This window comes from Mustela nivalis, assembly GCF_964662115.1.
Source record: "Mustela nivalis genome assembly, contig: HAP1_SCAFFOLD_631, whole genome shotgun sequence".
Taxonomy (NCBI): domain Eukaryota; kingdom Metazoa; phylum Chordata; class Mammalia; order Carnivora; family Mustelidae; genus Mustela; species Mustela nivalis.
In genome coordinates, this window is record NW_028136031.1 from 57,993 (window position 1) to 85,490 (window position 27,498).

The 27,498-nt window shown below is 43.9% G+C and overlaps 2 long non-coding RNA genes across 3 annotated transcripts in view; both read left to right on the plus strand.

Annotated features, from left to right (window-relative positions):
* Positions 1 to 27,498, plus strand: part of LOC309857338 — a 109,285-nt gene that overhangs the window by 43,915 nt on the left and 37,872 nt on the right. The gene's annotated exons all lie outside the window — the stretch shown is intronic.
* LOC309857335 lies at positions 443 to 2,692 on the plus strand. 2 transcript variants are annotated; one of them, XR_014307643.1, is made up of 3 exons: positions 443 to 560; positions 969 to 1,058; positions 2,613 to 2,692. It is a non-coding gene; the product is annotated as an uncharacterized lncRNA (long non-coding RNA). The 2 variants fall into 2 exon arrangements; XR_014307644.1 differs by having other exon boundaries at positions 2,568 to 2,686.

The window sequence follows — 27,498 nt, forward strand, 5'->3', positions numbered from 1 at the left end:
ACCACAAACTAGAGGCAGAACAACAGAAGCCTGGGTGGCTCAGTGGATTAAGCCGTTGCCTTTGGCTCAGGTCATGATCTCAGGGTCCTGGGATCGAGCCCAACATCGGGCTCTCTGCTCAGCAGGGAGCCTGCTTCCCCCTCTGTCTCTGCCTGCCTCTCTGCCTACTTGTGATCTCTCTCTCTGTCAAATAAAATAAATAAAATCTTTTAAAAAAAAATCCTTTAAAAAAAAAAAAAGAAATTCATTTTCTCCACTTCTTCAGGCTAGAAGTTCAAGATCAAAGTGTTGACAGGTTTGGCCTCTCCTGAGGCCTCTTTCCTTGGCTTATGGATGGTCACCTTGTCATTGTGACCTCACGTGTCCTCATTGTGCAGTTGCCTCCCTGCTATCCTGTCCTCTTCTTATGGGGACACCAGTCATATCAGATTAAAAGCCCACCTTTCTGACCTCATTTAGCCTTAATACTTTCTTAAAGATGCTAATCCTTATGTAGTTGCATTGAGAGGTTAGGACTTCATCATATGAATTTCGGGGGAACACCGTCTGTTCTGTAACAGGTATAAAGTAGCAAGCTCTAGAAGGTACACTTGAATCGGAGCACAGGTGTTGCTGACAGTGACACTATATAGCCCACAATTCACACTCATCCCCGTGACTGTGGGTATATATACATGGAGGCCACAGCATGTCCAGACAGAGCCATGCAAGACCTTGGACATGGCCTATAGAGTTACATAGGGCTCAGTTGTTGGATGGGGGGAACATAAAGTTGGAGCTCCAGTGGCTCCAGCATTGGGTGGGACCCAGAAACAGCACCTTTATCATCTTCACCCAGAACCCTGGATGGCAGTGAGATAGGGGAGAAATACCAATGAGGAGACATTCCTGGAGCTAGACAGAATAGGAGGATCAGATCCACACCATTCCAACCTTTGACCTCTCCCTTCCTCCACCTTTTTCCAAAGACTTGGTTTGTCGTAAACAGATGACCAAACCCCTGAGAGAGGAGACACCAACTGACCAGCCTCAGGACTGGACCCCATTAACAAGTAAAGGTGAGGGGTGCCTGCGTGGTTCAGTGGGTTAAAGCCTCTGCCTTCAGCTCAGGTCATGATCCCAGGGTCCTGGGATCAAGCCCTGCATTGGGCTCTCTGCTCAGCAGGGAGCCTGCTTCCCCTCCTCTCTCTCTGTCTGCCTCTCTGCCTGCTTGTAATCTCTGTCTGTCAAATAAATAAATAAAATCTTAAAAAACAAACAAAAAAAACCACAAGTAAAGGTGAGCACCCTGCCCCTGAGGGAATACAGCTCTATGGGCTGCCTAGAAATTGCCATGGCAAGACTCTGAGGAGGGTAGGTCCTAGTGTCCTTCTTGTGCAATAGGCCTCAGGGTCCCTCATGGGAAATGCCCAAAAAAGCCAATGAGGAACAATGAGGTACCCTTACCAGAGTGGGTTCCTCTACCAGGACTCACCCTGCAGGGTTGCTGACCTTTGGGGAAGGAATCAAATGGAAAGAAAGAGAATCCTGCCCTCCCTGCCTCTTGTTGAGTAGGGATTTCACAAGGCGACCATTGGGCCTAAACAGATGGCTGCCCTTCTGCAACTGCTAAGGACAAGCAGGGGCTTGTTTCCATTTGTGTAAGTGCTGCTGGGCAGTGATTTTTCTTGTCATTGCATGATCTCTTCAAGGGGAAAATGGTGAAATACTACAAAACACTGAGATCACTGTCTTAGAGTCATAAGTACCACCCTAGTTTTTTAAGTGTCAGGATGCTGCTGATGGTTGTATTCTCTACTCCTTGTTTTCTCCCAGGTTCCGCCTCTTTAATTTCCAAAGATCAAATCCTAATGGAGCTCCCCCTGTTGCTCAGAATAAATGCCAAAATCTTCATAATGGGTACACAGTACGGGGTCCCTGGTGGCTCTGTGACTACATCTTTTGTTACCCTTTGGTCCTCCCTGCTCTAGACCCTCCGTCTCCCTCCTGTCCCCGAATGTCGGGTGTGTATCTGTCTCATGGCCTTGGCTCTTGTGTCCTTTACTAGGAATGTCCTTCTCCCACATATCTGCAAGGCTCCCTCCTGCACTTCCTCAGGTCACACTGACATGTCCCCTCTAAGGTGAGGCCTCCCCAGCCACCTGTCTGAAATTGCACATCTACTTCTCTATTCCCAGTCTCCTTGCCCTGCTTTATTTCCCTCTGCAGCACTTCACACAATCTAACATTTACATATTTTACTTAATTATTGGGCCTCACCCCCCATTAGAATATAAACTCCATGCCTGATTAGTTCATTGCAACATCTCCACTGCCTTGAATAGTACCAAGTGGATGCACAACATTGAATAAATGTCTCCCTTTAAGTAAAAGCCCCTTTTCTGTCTGGGCTTGACACTGAGTACAGTGTGCAGTTGAGATGGACTTTGGGAGCTCCCTGCCTCCCAGGTGGACAACAACTTAAAGACTCCCAGTGATGATACCTGTATAGATGTTGCAAAATCAAGGTATATAAGAAATATAGCATTTCCCATGTGTCTACATCTCAACTAGGTTTCTGTTTCCAGGTTATATCCTGGATGATAGAAACTCACCCTTTCTTTTCCCTAAAGTTGTGGCTTACATCAAGTTCCAGGGAGCGTATCTTACACCAAAGGACCCAATGGGTGCCCCAAACTGTTCTCGGCTCATGTAAGTACCTCCTGAAATCTACAGCATGGGCCTTTGTCCTTGATCTGTGCATGTGGCCACAGGGAGATCCTTGTTCCCGTCCACATGCCCCCTGAGTTTTAGTGGTTCTCTTCCTTCCATAGCACTCAAGGGCACAGATGCAGTGTTGCTGCCCGTGCTCCATGCTCGGGTTTGGACAGCTCTAAAAACATGACAGAGCCCCCAGTCCTGACTGGATACACCACCAGCTCTGTTTGTAAGGGCTCTGCCTAAGAAGCAGGGGGCCAGAACACTACCCAGCTTTTTGAGAAGTGCCAGAGCCTAAGAATCTCACAAGGTCTCCTCTATCACTCTATAAAAAGAGAGTTTTCTCAGACTGGTAGCCAAAGGAGAAGTCAGAGCGGTCTGAAGCAGGAAGCCAGGGCCAGGGAGCTTGAGAGAGACCCCTCCATCCTTGCTCTGCAGGGCCCTGGATTCTTGCCAGTGACCTGAATGAGCTCCAAGATGGATCATTCCCAGTGTCCCCAAGGAAGAGGCCAGCCCGGCCAGCATGTTGATTTCAGCTTGGTGGGAGACCTCCGGCAGAGGACCCAATTGAGCCCCCCCATTCTTCTGTTCTGTAGAACTGTGAGCAAATAAATGGGTGTGGTTTTAAGGTACTAGGTCTGTGGTGATTTGTTATGGAGCAACAGGAAATTAATATGGGGATACAAGTCAAGGTGCCTGACACCAAGGAGGCACCACTTAGTAAATTCAATGTCATTTCCTCTTCCTTTTGGTTCCTAAATGTGTTATAGATAAGCCGTGGCAGAAATGATGTTCCCCAAACACTTTCTACATTTCTCAGACTTTCTTGCCAGTATGTGGAAGCCAGAGCACTCCTTTTGGCCAAGGAACCATAAGTGGAAGTGATATGTGCCATTTCTGAGCTGAGGCAGTTAAAAACCAGGGCTCCAGTGTTCCTGTTGCTGGAGAGCTGGTGTTCCCGACGGTGCCACTGCGAGAGCCAGTGCGGCTAGCCAAGTGCCCTGTCAGCCTGCACGACTCATGGCATAGACTAGGCTTCACCTAAGTAACCTGCACACTCTCCCCCGAAGAACACAGCTCTCAGAGCTTGCAAAACAAATGAAGGAGGGAGAATTCATTTTGTAAGTTCCTGGCAGCATCCCTATCACGTTCAGTTTTCCCCTACAGGACACTAGTAGGAGTGGTCAGAGAAAAGTGTTCAGAGGCACTGCCAGGGGAAAATCAAACTGGAGATAAACCCATTGCATTTTTGCAAGTCATTGAGGAAATGTTAGCTTTAGAAAATGTATCTATAGATGTTTTTCTACAACCCTGAACCTTTTCTAAAGAGTCGGGCTTGTTTCTAAAAACTAGAGCACTCTGGCCAGTCATCAGTGTTTGACAGCCAGATCTCTGGCCTTGGTGTCCACCACCCTGCATTACCACGTGCTATTTACATTCTCCCCCCAAGTGTTTCTTTGGCCATCCTCTCTCCACTCCTCTCCCCTGCCACTTGGAGTGCCACTGAGACAGTGACCTTCTAGGAGGTCAACCAGGTCAAGTTGATACCCTGCTTGAAAACTCTGGCAAAAGGCCAAACTCCCATCCACAACACACAAGGATTTGTGCGCAATTATGCCATGCCCCCATCCTCCACCTCCTCTCAGACCACAGCTCTCTCTGGTTGCCATCCTGGAGCCACACTGGTCTTTTTTTCCATTCGCCCCATTCACCTAGGACGTGTGTGCTGTTCCCTCTGCCTGGCCTCCTTGGGCCTCACCGTTCACATGGTGGTTCTGACTCCTCTTGTAGACATTGGAATGGTGTTGCGTGGTCTTCCCTCCCCATTCCGTCTTGGTGCCCTGTCATGCCCCGCATTCTCTATCTTAACCCTTAATCTGTTTTCTTGAAATTGGGAAAATTTCTAGTTACTTAATTTGTTTACTAGTTTGCTCTTCCCCAGTGAGAATGTAAACTCTATGAGTAGTCTGAAGGATTGGAGGTTTTATTCTATTAACAAGCCAACAAATTAGCCTGCCATGGTTAGTGAATGCTGGCAGAAGACAAGAGGCTCCTGGTCCGAGACAAAGGTCTTTACAGCACAGGAGCAATGTGAGCTCTCTGCTTAAGCAGCAATTCCCTTGGCTTCTCAAGTCCCCATGGAAACGTCCAGTGGATGCTGCCCATGCAGCAGGTTGGTGTCACAGCTGAGGAACCCCATGCTTAGGGAACCCCCATCTTTTATAATGGGAAGCAAGCCAACCTGCCTAACTGGCTTTGGATGGAGTCATCTTTTCTATACTGTATGGTAAGCAAACTTGTCTTTTTCTCTTGACAGAGATACTGTCTTTGCCTTTCAGGCTATTTGCTGTATATGCATCCTTGAAAAGACAGTGCCTCTGCTGGCAAGAGGGGCAGAAACCTGAGACCCTATGGAGACCTGTCTTCCCTGCAGAAGGCAGATCTCATCAAATCAGGCCGCATTCTCAGCTGTAAGCCCCAGAAACAAAATCACGGGGTGCTGCATGGGCCAAGCAGAATCAGTGCCTTTTCTGGAAATGCACAGGCATCATATAGGCTAGCAGTGGCTCCATGAAAAGACATCTTTTCTACTGCTTTCCTTTATCTTGGAATTCCACTTGAATTTGTCTTGGCTTAATTTTGGCAGAAAAATGAGATAAAATACTACTTAAACTTAAAATAGACATGATAGGACAGATTTATCTCTGGGAGATCCTTTGAGTATTATGATAGAAAAATTGTAATTTTAAAGACAACTTTTGTTTAAGAAACTCCAAGTTTAAAGCAAATACTGAATAAGGAGGGAGGGAGAGAGTTCACAAAAGGAAATAACTGGGGGAGCAGAAGGGTAGTTATAAGAAGGAGTGGTGTTGATCTCTGCTCTCTGAACAGTTAAGACTTAGGGTATCTTCTTGGGCGGGTCATCAGGTAGGAGACCAAAGTCTGCAAAAACTTCACCCAATCCTCCATGTCCTGTGCCCAGTCAATTAGGAAACTTTGTCAAGGGTTCCTCCTAAATCTCTTTTTCTTTTCTTTCTTTCTTTCTTTCTTTTTTTTTTTTTTTTTAGAGAGGGGGGGAAAGCACACATACAGTGGAGGGCAGGGAGAAGAGGGTAGGGAAAGAATCCTGAGCAGGCTCCATACCCAGCACAGTGTCTTGATCCCACAACTGTGAGATCAGGACCTGAGCAAAAATCAAGAGTCAGATGCTTAACAGACTGAGCCACCCAAGAGCCCCCACCTCCTAAGTATTTCTTAAATCTGTCTACTTGTACTTAGCACCTTGGCCACTTCCTTGCTCCGACCCCCACTCCCTCCCTCTAGGATGATTTCATCAGTTTTCTGGCAGATCTCCCTGTCTCAATCCACTGTCCACATCTCAGCCTTGGAGGTCTTTCTGGAGTTCAATTCTGATCATGTCACTCCCCTTTTAAAACTTTTCAATGACTTCCTATTTATCTCAGGATAAAGTTCTAAATGAAAATGGCTTATGAGGCCCTCCCTCTTCGTATGTTGTCTACTTCTCCTCCCTCATTTGACTGACTCCCCCTCTTTCTCTTAGTTTCAGCCACAATCGTAGTGATTACCTGTGCAAGAATTCCTTCTCAGCCACTCCTGGTGCAATTTACATGTTGCTCAGAATCTCAAGAAAAACCAGTTGAGAAATCAGGCAGTCATAATCTTATAAGAATTAAAGCTTAACAATCAACATAAGGATATAACTAGTTTGAGGGAGTTGAAAGCCAGAATAATGAAGTTGAAAGCAAGAGCTGGAAATACTATGTAGAATCAAGTTAGGGTCAGTATCTCTGGGAACCTGGATAGGAGCAAGTAGGAGAAAAATGGTGGCGTCTAATCAGCCAGTGAAAAGCATGTTCATGGGTCTCTCTTCTGCCTGTTGATGAATTCTTGTGAAAATAAGAAATTAATCACTTTATATGCTTGGTATACTTAATACAAATCTTACAAGTAGTGTTCTAAGAAAGAACAAATTGTGGAGTTGGTCAGCAGGTAAGAACTATGGATGTCCCTGATATAACTACCAATCATTCCTGTCTCAAGTTAGCGTCTATTCTTCCACGAAATCACCCTTGACCTGTAAATCTGGTTTAGGACTCACACACTGTGAAAGATTGTTATGTTGGTGGCTCCCAAAAGAACCACATCTCATGGTTTTCATAACCTATGTGGTTCTCTCCCATGTTGACTGTGGGTTTGGACATGTGACTTGCTTTGGCCATTGAAACCCTAGTCAAAATGATATACACAAATGATTGCTATGACTTGCACACTGGGGCTTATTCTCTTGGAACATTCTCCCTTGGAAGCCAGACACCACACTGTCAAGAAGCCCAAGCTAAGCTACTACATGACCCTGGATAGGCCATCTTGGACCTATCAAGCTCCCAGTTGAAAGCAGCTGCTTCCAGCCAAGCCCAGTCTACCCACCAAATCGTGAGAAAGAAAAATCTTTGGTTTTTCTTCAGCCATTGAGTTTTAGGATGTTTTTTATACAGGAGTAGATAACCAAAACACACTGCTTTGTGAATTACCTGTTACTTCTCTCTCTGCTAATAAACTAAAGTTCTAGAAAGACCGGTTCATAGTCTGCTTTGTTTTCTAAGTAGGGGCTAAGTAAAGGCTTTTTGAATAACTTCTCAAGTTCCTCAGGTTAGGTCAGACTCAGCAGCATCACTGACCACCTGTGACCAGCTGGCATTAGGCAGAGTGATTAATTAAGTATTTTGATTCTATTTGAATAGAGGTCATTAAGGAAAGGAAAGGTAGCACTCCATGGATTTCTGTACCTTCTGCTGAAACAAAGACACTGCATCGAGTAAAAAGGAATTGTGACTTCAAAAGCTGCTACCTCTTTGAGCTTTCTTGTTGTTCTTTGGAAGCCAGTTTAGCTTGAACCCCCCCAGCTGACCACTTCTTAGAACTTTGCTTGGAAAATACTGCTACTTCCAGACACCCGGAAGGTCGCGGGAGAGGGGAATGGGAGGGTGAGGAAAAGGGGGGTAAAAGGTTCAGACTGAGCCCATGCTAAAATTTTTCATCAAGTCAGTCCCTGACTCAGCACCCCAGCATGAGGTGATCACTGCTTCTTCTGAACCCCGGGAAGGTTTTTATCCCCACCCTCTGGCAATTAATCACTCACCACCCCCTGGCATCCTTTGTGTTTTCTGCATTCAGTCCTGCCATTTAATTTTCCACACATTTATGTCTGCCTCTTTATTGAGCTCCTGCAGAGCCTCGCACATTGTAAGCACACAATAAATAGCTCCTGTGGAATGCTTTTGCTGCAAGCAACCCTATCAAAAAGTAGACGGGAAAGACTTGGAACAGCCTAAGGTAGGAGCTCAAAGACAGGGCTGGAGCGCACCAGTATTCAGAGAGGGCGAGAGTTGGCCTGACGGTGTCAACTGCTTGCCTTAATTTCTGTTTCCCTGACTCAGTGGTTCCCTGGCATTAGGAGACTTAGCCTGCCTCGTAGCTTGGTCTTTGGGGGAAAAGCCAACCCCCTTTCTTAATCTTTAAGATGAGGGATGGATGATGTACAAGTCTCTGTCACTTTCTGCCTTTCTGCAGCTTTGTATTTCTTTTTCTGTCATTTGTGGAGTCTGAATCATTTGCTCTGCCTTCACCAAGGCTGCAAAAGAAACTTCAGCTTGAAGGATTTTGGTCAAATATAGTCTGTCCTGCTGACAGAGATACAAACTGGGACAAGGAGGTCCTGAAGCAGCCTGAGGAGTCTCTTCAAAAGGAGGTTTTTAAAAGTGGAGATAACTTGTTTGCTGGCTGGCATGATTTCTGTATGCGTACAGCTTCTAGACGCCTCTCTGATAATGCCATGTGTCTCAGAAATAGATCTGGGCCACGTTACACAGAAAAGCAGCATTAGAAATAAGCTATGCTACCTGTATCCCTCAAACCCCGCCAATACTTCTTCAATATACAGCCTTTCTTTCTTCAAAAATGACGAAAATATCCGTGATTCTAAAGTAAAGTCAGGAAATAAACCTGCCTGGGGCTGCTCTGGCCTCACCCCATCCCTTTCAAAGTCCTGCACTTTAATGGTATTTTCTAGAAGCCAAGAGGGCACCAAGGCTTCTTGCTAATTATGCGCAGCCCCACCCTTGCCCCTCCCAGTCGCCCAGACTCAGAACAGTTTCTCCTGGTAGGAGGCCAAATTCTAAGAATGCTAAGATGAACCCCAAGATTTCACCTCTGGTGTACACATCCTGTATAACCCTCCCCCTGAAGAGAGTGGGACCTGTGACTATTAACGGGATAGCCACTCCCAGGATTAGGTTACATTACATTGGTAAAGGGAAGGCGTACTTGGGTCACGGTACACGTGTTGCATTGTATGAGGCGTTCTTATACCTGCCGGGAGGGAGATTCAAGGGGAGAGCTGTTCTCCTGCAGCTTTAAGCATCCATGCTGTGTGTGGGTGAGCAGATCAGGGCAGGACCCAAGGGCGGCCTCCAGAAGCTGAGCCTGACCACTGCCAACAGTCAGTCAACAAGAAAACAGCACATCGATCCCCACAGTGCAAGGAACCAGATTCTGCCAACAACCAGAGAGCTTGGAAGGGGAGCTCTGGAGGGGATCACAGCTCCTGCGTACACCTTGATTCCAGCCTGGGGAGAATCTGAGCCACCTCTGGACGCCCAAGCCTCAGACACTGTGAGATGGAAACCATGTGTTGTTTTCAGCCACTTTAGGGGCTATTGATTTTGTTTCACAGCAAAGCAGGGGTATAAGCCCCTCCCCTCTGTCATAGCTCCTAGCCTGTCAGGAGGAGGTAAGTGCCCGCCAGACAGTGGCCCTTGCCGCAGGGTGGACAACTGAGCAGTACTTTTCCTGGAACAGGAACATGCCTTCAGTCTTCTCCCCTTTATACTGTCACCCCTTTTGCAAACCCCAAACATTCTGCCGGCCCCAGGAGTCCCATGGAAGCCTCACATGGATCCTGCCTGTGTGCGGACCCACAACTCACTGATACTGCCCACCCCTGCCAGGGACCCCCGTTTGCTGGAGGCATTAAAACCCACAGCATGGAGCTGGAATCTCGGTTTCCCCAATACAGAATTCTAGGCTTTTTCTGCTGTGGGTGCCATGCGACTGCAGGCAATTTTTTGAAGGCTTGATATTTCTATCAAATGTTACAGAGGGGGCATCCCCCGAACCACAAACTAAACCCCATGAGCTAAGGGGCCTGGCTCTGGGAAGTGTCTGGAAAGCAGCAGGTTTGCAAAGAATGGTTTCTGCTTTCCTGTGGTCCTTATCTGACCTCACTTCTCCTCAGAATACACACACACACACACACACACACACACACACTCACTCACTTGCTCCAGGAAACTCGCTTTCCCTTTGGGAGGGGCTCGGAGGCTCCCAAGAGCCTCTGGGTTCTGCCTCTTCCTGTGGCTCCAGAGCAGCCCTGTCTCAGAAGGTGGCAGTGACCCAGGACAGAGGGACAAGGTGCTCCTCCGCCTCCATCAGGGGCACTATGGCCCGGTTCCTGGGAGGCAGTGAGCCCAGACAGGAGAGTCTGAGAGGAAAAAGAGTGGTGCTTCCTGGCCAACCCTTCCTTCATTACTGATCCCTCCAAGGAGCAAATAAGGGAAAGAGGGCAAGGGGAATAGTGAATGTCTCTGCCGGAAGTGTGGGGAAGGGCAGATTCGGAGGGGAAAAGGAAAGACATTGTCAATAAGTGAAGGATCCAAATAGCAGTCAGCATCATGTCTTCCCTATCAAGCAATTACTGTGCGGCAGATTGTGTTTTGTTTTGTTTTGTTTTTCCTTAGAGATATGAAGAAATAATATTCAAACGGCCAAGGTTCAAAATCTGTGGTTACTTGCTGAGAAATACTGAAAACAAGTTAATGAAGCTTTAATTCCTGGAGAGATTAGCCTGCGTGCTGGCTCTGGTGCTATCTTTCCTTTACACGGCTTGTCTCCACTGATAACATGCGCTAATCTTGTGTGGGGTTTGGGGTACTTTTGTGCTTTTCCTGCTACCTTTATGCAGGTGTTTGTTTTGTTTTCCCCAGGCTGGAACAGGGAACTGATCTTTCATTTCCGGGAGTCTTTCTGTCTGTCATTGCCGTGGAAATACTCTAGGGTATCAAAACATCACCCACAATGGCCCTGGCGCCAAGCCTGGTGCCCCTGCTTCTTACCGATATTTTCATCACAGCCTATTGATTTTAAGGGACCAAAATCCCACAAAAATTATCCAAGAAAGGGAGGTGGGGGACACTTGTGGTAAGGCCAAAAAGACAACAACCTCAGGACCCCCTATGGCAGACTTTCTGATCCAGCAGCAGTGAAGCACTTGGTGCATTGCTTAAGGAATCAATAGTCTCTTCTCTGATTATTGTAATAACTATTGCTGCTCAGAATTCAAATAATCATCTTTAGGCTATCTATCTTAGGTAGGATTAAGGATTTTTGTTAGTTTGACTGGTCTTGTTGATGTTCTATTTACTTACTTTCTTATTTTTTAAGATTTTATTTATTTATTTGAGAGAGAGAGAGAGAGAGAGAGAGCAAGAGAGAGCATAAGCCAGAGGGAGGCGAAGAGGAAGAGAGAGAAGCAGGCTCCCAGCTGAGCAGGGAACCCAAGGCGAGACTCCATCCCAGGACCTTGGGATTATGACCCAAGCTGAAGGCATATGCCTAACCCACTGACCACCCAGGTGCGCCTGTTTTTGATGTTTTAAAACAGAATAGAGAGCAAAGGAGCTCAATACAGACAAACTAAAGCTTAGTTTAGCAAATATTTTCACGGCTTGGTGCCATGCTTATTTGGAAAGATCCAGCTTAATCCCACCAGGCTTGGTAACAAGGATTGCCAGAGTTCAAACTCACCTGGCTTCCACAGGGTCCTGGAGTTTGCATGAGCCTTTTCCAGGAGGTCTTGGAGCCTAAGACGCTGCCCAGTAAAGGGGGGGAAATGTGGGCTTTCTTCTCCTGGGGGAATACACACAGCAGCTACTGTAATCCATGGCCAGACTAGGCAGCGGACAGGAGGACGAGCACAACCAGCCTGCTGAGAGCCACGGTTTCAGCCTTTCAGATGTTGTTCTCTATGGACAACTCACCCAAGTGGCTTAGTGTTTGGTGAGGCTGGGGTCCACATTGGACCCCCTTGGGCTGGTCCTCTTTAACCTGCCAGCTCTTCAGTGTGAATCCCTCTCTTCCTTCTCAAGATTTTATTCCTGCCCTCAAAACATGCCACAGCAGCAGCCACAACAGAACTGGGAACACGATGTAGGGTGATGGGTTGTGTTGGGGACCACTTGACTGGTGGTAGACGAGGATGCATGCCGGCCAAAGCCCATGCTTTCATGCTACATGGTCCCCACTGATAAGGTCTCCTTGCGGCTGGTACTCTGGCAAGGGTCCCCGTATTGGTCACACAAGTTATACTGACATTGTATTAACGTTTCTGACTTGCTTGATGGAAGAAGAGCCTTTCTGTGATGTAGAACAGTCTTTCTGCATGAAACCAGGATTCTGGGAAGTTCCCACAGAAACATCAATTGGAAAACATCTGGAAGTTTTGACAAAGAAACTTCTAAATGGGAACATGGGAAAAACAAGAAGGAGCTAGAACATTCTGTCAATTTCAGGACTAATTGGGCAATGTGATGAACACTTTGTGGAGAATAAGTGTAGGGCCACCCTAACTAAACTGTTTTCATCCAGGATAGTACTTTAGTCCAGGAGACTCTACAGTACTCAGCTGGGGCCAGTTTCTGGCCTGGGGGTGCTTTCCCTCCTCACATTGAGAGGGCTCCATTTTTTCCTTCCAAACTTTTTGATAGAGAAGCCTGAGTTAACTTTTATAATCTCATATTTTTTTTAAGATTTTATTTAGTCATTTGACAGAGACCACAAGTAGGGAGAAAGGCAGGCAGAGAGAGAGAGGAAAGCAGGCTCCCTGCTGAGCAGAAAGCCCGATGTGGGGCTTGATCCCAGGACCCTGAGATCATGACTGGAGCCAGAGGCAGAGGCTTATTAACCCACTGAGCCACCCAGGTGCCCGAATAACCTCATCTTTTATGTATTCTCCAACTCATAGAAATCTGATTTCCCCTCCCACCTGCCCACTGCAGAAATCTACTTGCCAGACTTGGTAGGCCCTTTGCCCTTGACTCAGGTGCTCCTCTCCCTCTCGTCTTTCTACAGCTCCTCTTCCTCCACCCTGGAGACATTGCTGCTGCCGGTGTTGGCTTCTTGGGACCGGCGGAGCAAAACTGGGTGGCTTAGTACAGTAGGGATTTATTGTCTCACAGTTCTGGATGCTGAAAGTCCTAAATCAAGGTGTAAACCGGGCTGTGCTTCTCTGAAGGAGACTCTGTCCCTGTCCCTCTCCAGCTTCTTGTGCCTTCTGGAAATCTTGGCATTCCCAGCAAGCCATGGCTTGTAGCTATGTTGCTTCCATCTCTGTCTTCATCATCACATGGCCTTCTTCTCTGTGTATTCAAATATTCCTTTCCTTTCTCTTATAAAGCCATCAGTCATTGGATTCAGGTCCCATCTTAATCCAGTATGACCTCACCTTAACTTGATTATATCTCCAACATCTTACTCCCAGATGAGGTCATATTCACAGGGGTTTAGGGTTAGGGTGTAAAATATCTTTTAGGGGGATACAGTTCACTCCATAAGATCCCCCAAGGATCTTTCCATGCCCCTCTTCTCTTCTCATTATGAATTTCATCCTTCAAAGCTCCAACCATTCCCATGGTGGTATTCACACTATGTATAGAGCTGACTCCCTATCTATATGTCCATCCTGATTTGCCTCATGATTTTACCATTTCTTGTTGACTATTTCCCTGGACACCACTACCTTACACTCTGCATGTTCAGAATGAATTTGGTCGGTGCCTCACCTTGCTGCCCTCATCTCTCTGACCTTGGCATTGTCCTTGATTCTTCCTTAAAATGATTCTTCTTCCTGGATTCTCTATTTCAGTTCATGGCTTCACCACCCATATTCTTAATTACATCCAGACCTCAGAGTCATCTTCAAACTGTCCATCTCATCTTCTTCATTCCTAACATTCAGTTGGTCACCAAGAAATGTTCATCCTACCCTAGAAATGGCTGACAAATCATTCCCTCTTCTGGACCTCCAGTGTTAGTGAAATCTCTAGGAAAGGACAAGCTTTGCATTGGCCTCCCTGTCTGTGGTTTCTTTTCCAAATCCTATGGATTATGTCGATGGTTCTCAAAGAATGGTCCCTAGACCAGTCCGATCAGCATCACCTGGAGCATGTTAGAAATGCAGATCTCCACATCCCACACCAGACTTCCTGAATCAGAAACCTGGGTGATTCCACTGCATGCACAATTCTGAGAACAGTTGACTAGAGGATCTGCTCCTGTTGCTTACCAAGTTCAGCAGGGATTTATCCTGTTGGCCTTCTGAAGCCAAGCTTCTTCATATAGCATTCAAGGATCTTTGCAGTTGCCTCAGTCAGTATCCCACTCTCCTCTTGCCCCATTTCCTACCGTGCTTCCTGTGCTCTCCTCCATATGATGTGACCTTTCCCAAACTGTATATATACTGTGTGTGTGTGTGTGTGTGTGTGTGTTTCCCTCCTCTTCAGAGGCATCAGTTCTCCCCCTGCACATAATGGCCCCCCTTACTTCCCCAAACCTTGTAAACGCTATTCCCCTATAGTATATGGTATCCTGTGATATCATCCATTTCCCCTCTGTGAGTTTCTGTGATACCTTTCTCCATCCACCACCAGAATGTCTCTACTTTATTTATATCTCGGGACAGACACTATGGTAGGAATGAGGATATGACTTTCCCTATATTGTATCTGATGATACACCTGTGGCCCATTGCCCCTAAAGCTCATCGGGCTTGGGGTATAAGCAAGTTCACACTGCATTCATCCCCACATTTGGGGTGCTCTTTTCCCCAGCTTGCTGGGCAGGACTTGTAGATCCAATGTCTCTCTCTCTCTCTGTCTCTCTCTCTGCCCTCAGTATCCCCAGGAGGCATCCCACAGAGGAAACAAGAGTCTCTCCCCAGTAACCTCCCCAGGCCCACCCACTCCAGTGCTTCTGCCACAGCAAGCCTCCACCTTGGCCCACAGGAGGCTGATGCTGACCATAGCCTCTAGACATCCAGTGTGCTAACAACATGAGTGTTCTTGATTTTCTTTCTCCCAGAGTGCCCAGCTGGGGTGGATCCGACAGTAAAGCATCCCTGTACTCCCCGCCCTTATTCTACTTTGGTGTGTTTTGTAGTTTATAGGGTTGTTCTTATGTGGAAAAGTTCATGTGATATAGTAGATGAAGAAACACTGAGTTCACTGGCTGAATGGGTTTGGGAGAATTACTTAATGTCTCTGAGGATCAGTTTCCTCATGCAAACTAAAAATAGCCCTCATGAGCATTCACAGGATCGAATGAGTGTATATGAAAATGCTTGACACCGCCTGGGTTCAAAATTCCACTCTGCCACTTAGGGTGGGTGACCGTGAGCGCATTATTAAACTTCTGTTTGCCTCAGTTACTCTCAATAATAAAATGAGTATCGTAATATTTTGTAACTCACGGGGTTTTTTTGTGGATTAAATGAGTTAATATATATTACAGGAAAATGATATAAATTATGTGTTATACAAATATATGTTTGTATTTTGTGTGTGTATGTGTATATATAACTTAGAACACTTCCTGTGGTACAGTAACTACTACATAAGAATTTTTACCATTGTTATTATTTTAAAAACTTATGCAGATATGATACACTATTACACTAAAAGTATCAACCCACAGAGACATGGTGTAGCAGTAGAATTCTGGGAATTCTAAGTGGAAAGCCTGAAAAAAAAAAAAAAGGAAAGAAAGGGAACGGGAGAATTCAGAGAATGCCTTAGTATTTTCTTCAAAAAGTATTAAACCTGGAAAACAGAGTGCAGCCTGGTACCCTGGGAAAATCAGGTTTCTGTCCCTACAGAGCCAGCCTGCTGCCTGTTCTACCCAGGAGAGCAATGTGGAGAAATATTATGACAAATAATGAGATGTGGTGGGTGTGACCCAACTGTTAGAGAGAAGGGGTGTTTCCAAAAGATAGCCTGAAAGTGCAACTTACTGAAGATCCTCCATACGCTTAAACAGATGAAAGCCCATTAAAAATGGTACAAGACAACCTTGAATCTGGGGATGTATCAACATAATTTACTATACCAATAAATTAAAGGGAAAAAATGAATCCTATCAAAGATGCTAACTGAATTCAACTGTCACTCTTAGTAACAACTGAACAAAAAGTATAGAAGGAAACTACTTAAGGTAAACACCACATACCAAAAATCAACTGCAAGCATCATTCCAAGTAAGCTCTGTCCAAACAGATTTTACTGTGATGATGGAAACTCTCCGTATCTGTACTGTTGTTCGGCATGGTGGTCATTAGCTCCCGTAGCTATTGAGAACCTGAAGTGTGGCTACTAGGACTGAGGAACTGTATTCTTAATTTTATTTAGTCTTAATAATTTAAATATAAATTTAAATAACTTATAGTAAGTGGCTGCCTACCATATTGAGTAGTGCAGTTCAAAATGGTGAGAAGCTAAAGCCGTTTTATTGGAACAAGAGCATTTTCATTTATTATTGTTTCAGAGGTACTAGAGATAATGAAATAAAAACAGTGATATAAAAATGCTGGAAAATAAGATATAAAATGATTCCTGACTGGTGATATAATTGAGAAATATACAACGAATGCAAAAAATACAAAGATAGAATAAATTGCATAAATCCCTGATGCTCCAGGGAAAAAGAACTTACCATAACTTGGTAAGTTGGCTGGACACAAAATTCAGTAACAGTACTCTCTACTCTTGCAATAGTAACATAGCAATGGAAGTGGGTAGAGAAGTCTTCATTCCTAATAGCAATACAATTATAAAATACTTGAGACAAATTTAACAGGAAAAGCACAGAAAATATGTTTTTGTATCACATCTAAATATAGAACAAGATCTGAATAGATGAAAGTTACCATGTTCTTTAATGGAAAAACTGAATATCACAAAAATACTGATCATCTCTAAATTAATATAGAAATCTAATGCAATTCAAGTTAGAATCCTAATGGCCTTTTCTTAAAGTTGGGAAAGATTATGTTAAAGCTTATTATGTCAAACAATAAATGTTCAAGAACCAAGAAAATTATGAAGAGGAATTATCTCACCAGATACTAATGCATACCCTAAAGCCACTGTAATAAAAATTGTATGGATTTAGCATAAGAATATACAGGTATATCAGTGGAACAGAAATAGATAAATCCTGGCACATATGAGCATTTGATGTATAACAGAGGGACCTCCAACTCTGTGGGAAAGAACAATTTTATTTAATAAATGGTATAGGTAAAACTGGCTCTCCTTTAATAAAAAAAGAAGTTGATCTTACCTCACACCATAGACAAAAGAAAATTTCCATTGTATTAAAAAATTTATAAATAAAACAAAATAAGTAAAAATTTAAAAAACTATAAAATTCAGAGAAGTATAAAGTTGTTTATAACCTAGGGGTTGTAGAGCTCAAATAGATTAAAGATAGAAAACTCAGAAGTTTTTTTTTTTTTAAAGATTTTATTTATTTATTTGACAGAGAGAAATCACAAGTAGTCGGAGAGGCAGGCAGAGAGAGAGAGAGAGGGAAGCAGGCTCCCCACTGAGCAGAGAGCCCCATGCGGGACTCGATCCCAGGACCCTGAGATCATGACCTGAGCCGAAGGCAGCAGCTCAACCCACTGAGCCACCCAGGCGCCCCAAAACTCAGAAGTTTTAAAAGAAAAAAAATACTTGCTTGACTAAAAAAGAATTAGTAGGGTTTTTTATTCTTTGTATCTTTTAGAGATGTTGAAGAAGAGTCCAAAGAAAAATTCTGAATAGAGATTTTAAGTACATATGGCAGAGCACTGATAATAGATAAAATGTCTTGCAAGTTGAAACAGCAAAACAACACATAAAAATGGAAAATAAGAATATGCACTTTTCAAAGGAGAAAACCCAAATTGCCAATATGTACCCAAAAATGATCAATTCAGTTAGTCTTTGGGTTTTGTGGCCTATACAGTGTTTAAAAAAATTTACTGCCAGCATTTAGTGTCAACAAGACCAACAAAAAGAATTCCAGCTTTCCCCTCCTTTCAGTAGGTCAGAAATCTGACAATACTCAATGTGTATCCCCATGGAGCAGTCTCCATTGAGTGGGTTGCATGGCCCAGTGCACAAGGACAGTATAGGGCCCCTGGTGCAAAATACAGGTGGAAAGTACCACGAAAGTATTCATATGTGAAACTTTGTCTTTCCTTCTGCTGTCCCTCTTTGGATCTTTGATGGTGCTTTTCATTTGCTATGGTGTGTTGCCTTGGGGTGCAGAGCCTCCCATGGGCTAGAGTAGACCCTCACAGGCACAGGGAGCTCTGGATGGAGACTCAATGAGCATGGCCCCCTTGCTGCAGGGTCCCCTCTGCTACAGCCCGAGTATGCATGGTATGCATAGGTATGAGTATGTATGATAGGCTGCCCAGTGAAGTCTGCTGTATTTAATGGATCATCAGGGAAGCTTCCAGCTTTTCCTCTCTCTCTCACCAGTGGGTGGGAATTCCTCCTTCCCAGAGCTGCCCAGCTGGGTACTGCCCAGAGTTAGCCTGAGAAGCACTCGGGGGTCCTCCTTCCTAAGGTCCTGGAAGCCAGGGAAATCACCAGTTCCTACTGCCAGAAGGCTATGGTTATGGTTCTTACCACCAAAATGCACAGAGGGCTGGGAGGAACCTTAGCAGTGTGTTCCCATGGTCATTTGTTTTTGTAAAATGTACAAAAGTCAGATGTGTTGCAGGAATTGATTAAGAAGCTGCTTCTTCACTCAGCCTTCTCTTTGTCTCACTTCCCTTGTGGTTAGGTGGCACTGGAGTCGGTGTGGCATATTTGGAGTCTGGCTCGAGGACATTGAACTGGGCATATGTCGAGATTTCAAGAGGGTCTTAGTCTGTCTGGGCTGCTAGGACAACATACCATAGACTAGATAGCTTAAAAAACACACACACAGAAATTTGAATAGTGTCCTCACATGGCAGAAGGGCCAGGGGAGCCCTCTGGGGTCTCCATTACAAGGGCACTAGTCCCCTTTATGAGGGCTCCACCTTCATGACCTGATTACCTCCCGAAGGCCCCAGCTCCTAATACTATTACATTGGAGGTTAGGATTTCAATGTAGGAATTTGAGGTGGGGGAGGCACAAACATTCAGTCTCTAACAATGGGATATATTTATGTGCTTTGCAGACACTTCTCTATATAGTCAATCTATTGGTAGCTGGCTAGGAGGTAGTGTGGTTTAAACTGAGGTTCATCTGACTCCAATGGTATGATCTAAACACCCTCTATTGCTTTTCAGAGTTTAGGGACCATCAGCTTCTTAACTTAAGCTTACGATGGTCTGTCCTCAGCCACTTCCAGCACTTGACACCATATCACACCTCCCTACGAGTCTCTGGGCTTCTTGTATACCTGCTGTTGGCTTCTCCGTTGAACTCTAGACTCTCTGCTTTTGCCAGCCCATGCTTTTCTCCATGCTGTTCCCTTGTCCGACATGAACCCAACTGCATCTACAGAGGTCTTTCATCATTCCGGGTTGATTTGACCTGGAGCATAGATATCGATGAAGAGAACAGAAAAGTCTTAATTGTTTCTAAAGGATACCCAAGATAAACTGGCTACTGAATGATGTCAGTTTTCTTTTAGTTTTAGAAGTTAGTTCCTGTGAAGAAAACTTGGAATGCTCTGAACCCTACAGCTCTCATATGAAAGAAACTCAATACCGATTTTCTGAAATATGACAATAATTTTAGCAATTTGCTTGTCATTACCAGGAAAGAACTGTGGAACTGAAAGCAACTTTTATAAAATATCAGTAATAAAAATAACAATCAGCATATCAGAGGATAGACTAAATTATTTTTCCATTTTTTCTATAGAAAATGATGTTACAAAAGTGTTTCAAAAGAACACTAAGAGGATACTGCAGAAAAATTTGGCAATAAGTATTACAGAATTCTGTTAGGTGGCTAATTAATACAAAACCATATGTTATTTTTCTGGATTATTTTCATTGAAGTATAATTGACATAACATTATATTAGTTTCAGGTGTATGACATCATGATTCAATATTTGTATCCATTGCAAAATGATCACCACAATGTCTAGTTAATTGTGTTACTATGTGTGATGATGGATGTCTAGTTAACATCCATCATCACACATAGTAACACAATTTTTTTTCTCATGTTTAAAATCAACTGTCTTAGCAACTTTCAAATAATATGGTATTGTTAACTATAGTCAGTACTTACATAGTCCTCTGATCTGCTGTATGTAAGTAAATGTTTTATGTATATACATATTCAGTAGTATTATAAAATATAGTCAGTTGTCCCCACTCTGGCTATCATCAATCTGTTCTCTGTATCTGTGAACTTGTTTTGTTTGTTTGTTTTTTCGGACTCGATATTTTTTTTGCCATCACATGGTATTTGTCTTTCTTTGACTTATTGCACTTAGTATAATGGCCTCAAGTACAGTTGACACTTGAACACCATGAAGTTTAGGGACATTATACCCCCGCAGAGTCAAAAATACACATAGAGTACCCCTGGGGATAAAAATACATGTTTACAAAAAAAAATAAAAAAAAGCATAGTCATAAAAAAATAAATAAATAAAAAGAGTAAAAAAAAAAATATACATAGAACTTTGGACTCTCCAAAAACCAAACTAATAGCCTACTGTTGACTAGAAGCCTTACCAGTAATATAAACAGTTGATTAACACACTTTTTTTTATATTATATGTGTTATATGCTGTATTCTTATAATACAGTAAGCTAGAGAAAACATTATTAGGAAAATCATGTAGATTTTATATAGAAAATCAAATAGATTTACAACACCATACTGTAAAAACTTCACATATAAATAGACCCACACAGTTCAAACCCATGTTGTTCAAGGGTTGACTATATACATACCACTGTTGCTTTGTTCATTCATCTGTGGGTGGATACTTGGAATGTTTCCATATCTTGGATATTATAAACAATACTGCAATGAACATGAAGCTACATAGAACTTTTCAAATTGGTGTTTTTGTTTTCTTTGGATAGATACTCAGAAGTGGAATTGCTACATCATGTGGTAGTTCTATTTTTAAATTTTTGAGGAAACTCAATACTATTTTTCATAGTGGCTGCACCGATTTACATTCCCACCAATAGTGCACAAGGTTCCCTTTTCTCCACATCCTTAACAATACTTGCTATTTCTTGTCTTTTTGAATAATGGCCGTTTTAACAAGTCTATGGTGCTACCTTATTATAGTTTTAGTTTGCATTTCCCTGATGATGAGTGATGTTGAGCATCTTTTCATGTCTGTTGGCCATCTGGATGTCTTTGGGGAATGTCTACTCAGATCCTCTGCCCATTTTTAATTTGAATTGTTTGGTTTTTTTACTATTGAGTTTTATGAATTCTGGAATTTTTGATGTTTATGTATGTGTCAGCATTGAAAAAATTCTAGTCTTTGCTTTTATACTGAATTTCTTATTTAATATGTTACATGTTTTGATGAGGGTTCCTCGATGTTTATATTTAAGCTTTAGCCCCAAAATCTGGATCTTGATGTGTCTTGCATAGCCAATATCTGGGAATGGAGGAGGCCCACCAGGCTAGTGTATGGGAATTGAGGTTGGGTGGGAAGGTGAGAAAGGGTCAGTCAAGCTGTACAGATAATTGAAAACCAAATCCATGATCAGAAGAGGAGAAACAGGGATGAGTGTTCAGATGGAGGGCAAGATATGTAATTAGGGGTGCCTGGGTGTCTGAGTTGGTTAAGCAGCTGCCTTCAGCTCAGGTCATTATCCTGGAGTCTCAGGATCGAGTCCTGCACTGGGCTCCCTGCTCAGGGAGTCTGCTTCTCCCTCTGACCCTCTCCCCTCTAATACTCTCTCTCTCACTCTCTCTCTCTCTCAAATAAGTAAAATCTTTTAAAAATATGTATGTAATGAAGAGAAAAAGTGGGGGAATCATTAATAATAAAAAATTACATATATATATTTATTTATTAACTGTTTTACTTTAACACAGTATAAATAGACCTTGGTCAGCCAGTCTTGAGTGTAGCACCGAAGTCTTCTCCTGAAGACTGGGTCTGCTGGATGAACTTCCACCGTGGCTTTCTGGTATGAACCACACCTATAGGACTCACCCCTAATTTGGATTTCTTCAAAGTAGAGGGAGAAGTTAAAACCATATGGGAAGCATTCTGAATGCAGCATCCTTCTGAACTGTTCACTGTTTCCCTCTTCTTTTATAGTTTTCTCACCAGTATATAATTCAGTAGCAAGGCATTCAACTTTGTTTTTGTAGAAACTTCTCTTTTCTGCACTCATATTTCACTAGTTTACATATAAGCATACCTCAGAAACTTTGAGGGTTTGGTTCCAGACCACTGCAATAAAACAATATTACAATAAAGCAAGTCAAATAGATTTTTTGGTTTCCTAGTGAATATAAAATTTACGTGTCCACTACACCATAGTCTGTTGAATGTGCAATAGCACAGTGTTGAAAAAACAATGTACATGTCTTAGTTAAAAAGTTCTTTATTGAGCTTTCAGTGCATCATAATTACTGATCACAGATCACCATGACAGATCTAATAACAATGAAACAGTTTGAAATATTGCAAGAATTACCAAAATGTGCCACAGACACATGAAGGGGGCAAATGCTGTTGGAAAAATGGCGCTGATAGACCTGCTCGATGCAGGGTTGCTGTAAACCTTCATTTATGTTTTTAAAAATCTACGAAGCATAGTGGAATGCCATATGCCTGTGTTATTAACTAAATTACATAATCGTTATAAACAAATGCAACTGACTGAAACTTATCTGGTAGCAAACACATCAGACTCTTGGCACCCACACAACTTGACCAGCAAGAGCAGAGGGGGCTGGGCTCCTGGAGCGCAGCCTGCATGTATTATGAGCTTTAGGCCATGTGTTTTCCTGAGAAAAGTGAAGTTACGGTTTATCTGATAGTCTTGGGGGGAACTTGGATAAGAGTGCTCCTATTATGGTGGCAAAATGACCTACAAAGAAAAGTAGTGAGGAGGTAGGATTGTTGAACGAGCCTCCATGTACACAAGGGACATACAGCCAGAGATTCCTGTCCTGTCAAACTGCCCAAGCCTCACATTAGGTTAGTCATGAAACATTTTCCGTAAATCAAGTTTCCCAATAAAGCAGGACTATTGAGGATACTGGAAGAACCACTCTCCCTGCATTCAGGTTAAACTAGCAGCATAGTCTTCCTGACCCACAGCAGTGATCGATATGCTTCTCTGTGAGTCTCTCTCTGGACTTCTAGTTCTGACCTCCTAGGTTCATTCTTTGGAAGGAAAGCCATTGGGACTGGACAGAATTTTCCAAAGTGACTCTAGCGTAGTATGCTTCCTTCACATCTTTCCTGGTCAAAATGAGGTGTAGAGGTAGCCTAGAATTGTCCTGAGTTTGGTTGGAACATCAGTGTGTTCTGAACCCTCGCTGGGTCACATCTTCCTTCTGTGTGCAAGGAGGACAAACAGTATTTCAGCTTGAGCCCTCTGCTCCGCAGTCTGGTCCCCACCTACCCGTCAGCTCTTCCGCACCCTCTTGGAATATTCTGCGTTATCCAGATACACCATGGGCTTCCTCCCACACAAGAAATTAAATCTAGTTTCTTAGGGGAAGGTAAATCTTTTCCCAGGATTTACAGAGTCTGATGCCTGCATTCAGGGTATGCTGTCTCATCTTCGAAGAGATGTTTTCTCTTCTAGGGGATGTTTTTCTTGATGCTCCCGCCTCCTTACCTCCAATATCCAATATTTCAAAAACCTTTTAGTTTTTCCTCCTAAATTGCATGTAATTTTGATGCCTTCTCCCTAACCCCCTCTACTACCTCTGGTTCCAGCCCCTCCTCACCTCTCATCTAGACCGTTGCTGAAAGCTCTTAGCTTATTTCTTTGCCTCTAGACTATTCTCTACCCCTTTACAGAGACATCAGGTGCAAATCTAGTCAGTTACTTCTATGTCTAAAGTTCTTTATGGTAAACCCCAGCACTCACAGGGTAGAGCCTGGTGTCCTTAACTTACCACACAAGGCCCCCTAAGATCTGGCCTTGCTTTACCTTTCCAGGCTGATATGCTGCTGTTTGAAGCACAAACCACCTGTCTTATGTGGGTTTTTCCCCTTTCTCCATGACTGATTTCACTTATCCTTCGAGATCATGTCCAGACTTCATTTCCTAAAAACCTTCCCTTTGTGCCCCTCTGCCCTCAGCCCAGGAGTGCCCTCTGCTCTAGGTCTCTAGGTCTCTCCCCAGGCCCATGTGTGTGTCTGTCTCTGATACCACTGATCACAATTACTGTGGCTGTTTATCCTCTTCTAATAAATAGCAAACTCCTCAAGAACAAGGACTGTGCCTTTACCTTCTGTATCCAAGGCACATTGTGGAAATATTCAGGTTGGGGTGCTAATTCAGAAATACCCAGGGAACTATTGATTGGGAATGTTCAACCTTTGGAAGACGTTCTGGGGTGGGGGTGGGGGGAATATATATACACACACACACACATACACACATATATATATATGGCAGGTGGCCTATTTCATGGAAGATATAAGTTGAAATTTCTATTTTTAGAAAAACTTAACATACATATATTTTTTAAAAGCCCGAAAACTGTTTTAAAAACAAGTTTGCCTGGATCTGGATCTATCCCAGCCTCAGGCGCGTGCTGGCTGAAACACAGCAGTGTTGTGAAGTCTTTCACCTTCTCTAAGATGTCTGGAAAATTCTCTCAGTAGGCTAAGTGCAAGAAAAAATGTACAAGTAGATATGGAGTATGATGCTGCAGCCTCCTTACCAGTGTGGTGGAAGAAAGGGCAGTAACTCCATAGAGGGTTCGAGAAAGACACATTTTGCCAGGAGGCAGCTTTCTTCTGCCTGGGGAAGCCATAGTGATTGTCAGCCTTCCAAGGAGGATGACTCTGTAGGGACGGGTGGAATTATGTCGTATTCCTAGAATAGGATAGCAAAAGTCCCTCTGTTGAGCAAAAGTCCCTGTGCTGAGATGAAGGGCTCTGTTGACATGGGACAGAATGTCCCAGCACAAGGATAGCTATCTTGGATCGCTGGTTATGAAAGGGAGGGGTGCCTGGTTCTCACCTCCAACACCAGGGAAAAGGATGCCATGGCAGCTGCCTAATGGGTCTGTGGTTCCACACCACAAGCTTTCGTTGCTAGCAGTCAGTCTAAGGATTTTTCTGGTGAGCTAACCAAAAGGCCCAAGGCTGGCTAGCCAGGAACAGAAGGCTGCTCCCCCAATGCAGGCTGCCTGCTGAGGGGTCGCCAGCTGTTGTTACCTCACTGGTGCCCGGGAGGCATCCAGCGTGATTCACTGGGCCTATTTGAGGTAGATGACCTGAGCCCATGTTTCACAATGCCCTCTGTGGGCAGTTTCCCTCACTGAGCCCTCTCCTTGAAGCCTCAGCTGCAAAATCAAAGCCAGGGCTTCTGCTGGGATTTCCATGGGAAAGGGTCCCCTTTTCCCTTTGCTGTCCTTTTAGTCTCCCACACCCTATGGCTTTGACGGTGTTTTGTAAACAGGGAGCCAGCAGCTTGCAAGGTCAAGAACTTGCAAGAACTCCAAGGTCAGCGCCTGCAGAACCTGTCACCACCAGCAGCTTTGGCTCTGGAATAAACGTGAGGCCCCAAGGCAGTCATCATGTTCAGTGGAGACAGTGTGCTTCACTCCAGGATGAGAGAGTCAGCAACCTCCCCTGCGTTGCCTGAGCTGTCTTGTCAGCACCAAAAGACACACATCCTGGCACTCTCCTGAGTCTTGAGGCAATGGGGACAATTTGTTGTCCTGCTCCCATGCCCCCTGGGCAATGTACCTTCCCCTCTCCCTAATATCTGTGCCTGTCCTGAGCCACCGAGCCAAGCTTTACTTTGTAGATAGAGTAGCTTAATGGAACTGGAAGCGTTTTCTCTTTACACTGGCTTAGAGAAATTTCCAAGCCTAATTTTTTTTTAAAGATTTTATTTATTTATTTAACAGAGAGAGATCACAGGTAGATGGAGAGGCAGGCAGAGAGAGAGCGAGAGGGAAGTAGACTCCCTGCTGAGCAGAGAGCCCGATGTGGGACTTGATCCCAGGACTTTGAGATCATGACCTGAGCCGAAGGCAGAGGCTTAACCCACTGAGCCACCCAGGTGCCCCTCCAAGCCTAATTTGTGACCTTTCCCTAACAAACATACAGGAGATGCAGTCCTAATATCATACACCTGATTTGGCACATGGAGAAGAACCACTAACTAGTCTTCTAGCGTTTGTTGCTGCTTATAGCGATATTTTCAGAAACACTTGGAAAGCGTGTAAGAGCTAAAGAAAAACACCTAGCCCTCAAATCGTGCTCATATTCTGAATATGCTTGACAGTTCATTCTGCCACAGTGTAAGGATGAGTATCAGTCCAGCCACTCTCCCCAAACTATCACTACTGGGTCTTCCCTGCACTAATTTCTTCCCAGTTGGAAGGCAATCGCTTTCCACGCACAGGGAATTTGAAGTAGAGAACCAGCTGTTTAGGTTTCTTGGATTGGGCCAAATGTAACCAGCCACAGGCAGGCTCTGTGCAAACAAGGCTTGGTCTGAATGGCAGCTACTGTTCGTCTGGCTTCGATGAGGTGTGAAGAAATGTGAATGTCACAGCCACACTATGGGTTCTAGAATGGGAGCCTGCAATTCGCTTTGGCTATTTATCATTCTTTGCCCTTGGCTGTTTTGATTCTCAGTCTGAAAGGTACTCCTGAGCTCATTAACCTCTTCTTTTGGCCCAGGTACAAGAATCTAGACAGTATGTGGCAAAAGAATTCTGACATTTCTCCTATGTTAGGATTTGGACATGGGATCAGTGAATCTTGGAAAAATCACTTTGAAAATGGAGCCCAGGTCTGTTTGCTAAAGTCATTCCCTTTTTCATTTACCTCTGTAGACTTTCACTCTCCAACTCAGCCACATTCAAATAACAAATTCATCTTTACGTCTGAGAAAACATGGATGGCAGCCATAGTACATTGTTATCTGAATTGTCCAAATGGTCCAAGGAAAAATTGAGGCTTATTTGACTGATTTCTCTGACATCCCAGAAAGATTGTGATTCATTGGAAAAATGTTCCCTGTGGCTTTTAGACCGTTTCAAGCAACATGCATGCTAAAGAGGCCTCTGGGTATGAAAACTGGTTTCTAAATGACACATAATAAGCCTTGTTGCTGAGCAGAAGTTTCATTTCGAAATCCGAAACCCCGACTAGCTCCAGGTCCAAGCAAAGCAAAGAACCTTAGTTGATTTCACCCAAATCTATCCTTGACCTTTGACCTTTATTACAGACCGTAGTATTTAAGCCTTTGCCCCACTCACAAAGTGAACTTTTGTTTCCTCATGAAACACTGTGGTTGTACAGAGAGACTTGGCCATGACATCAGGTTTACGTCCAGCTGAGGATAAGTGTGCTGGTTATGATACATTCAACATGATTTGTGGTTTCTGTTTCTTGAGACATACCTGTGACAGCACCTGGAAAGCTCACCGAGCCATTATGCAGAGCAATGGAGCCAAACCAAAATGTCTCTTA